A 656-nucleotide genomic window follows, 5' to 3' on the forward strand; every position below is an offset into this window, starting at 1 on the left:
ATATCATAAAGAGAATCGTAATAATCTTTTAGAAGAAGGATATTATTTTAGTAGTGTGCAGATAGGAGACAGGAATTGCCTGAGATCCCATGAAAACTCTGACATTTTTTGGTACCGCAAGTAATAGATTTGAGTCAGGATTTGACTGTGGCACTACACAGTACCCACTAGAGTGGGTAGTACAACCCACTGTGTCAAAACAGTTATTTTTAATGAGTACATGCATTTCGTACTATGCCAGTCATTTCCTTGTCATGCTATTGGATTTTTAATGCAACAGGAGAGAGGCCATTAATCGCAGTAATAAAATGTTTGAATACAGAATGTACAACTTTACACACAGCAGAAACCATACAGAAGTTAATGGACCAAATTTAGCACTGGCTTAATTCCACTTAGATCACTGGAGATAAGCCAGGTCTTAGTTTAAGTTAATGACTTTTGTGGATTACTATCATATTTATGAATTTGCATAATTTATTACATTTAAAATAACAAACACCTGTACCTGCTGAGTGCACAGTTGCCTATTACCTCAGCTACTCATGTCAAAGACACCGAGAATAAGAAGTGCTTTTTGTGCATGAGTACAGTGATAAAGTGAATATTTGGTGAGTTAGAAAAAAGTACTATAAGTGGCCTGTGAATCTGATCAT

This window comes from Meleagris gallopavo, chromosome 3 (genome assembly GCF_905368555.1).
Source record: "Meleagris gallopavo chromosome 3, MGAL_WU_HG_1.1, whole genome shotgun sequence".
NCBI lineage: Eukaryota > Metazoa > Chordata > Aves > Galliformes > Phasianidae > Meleagris > Meleagris gallopavo.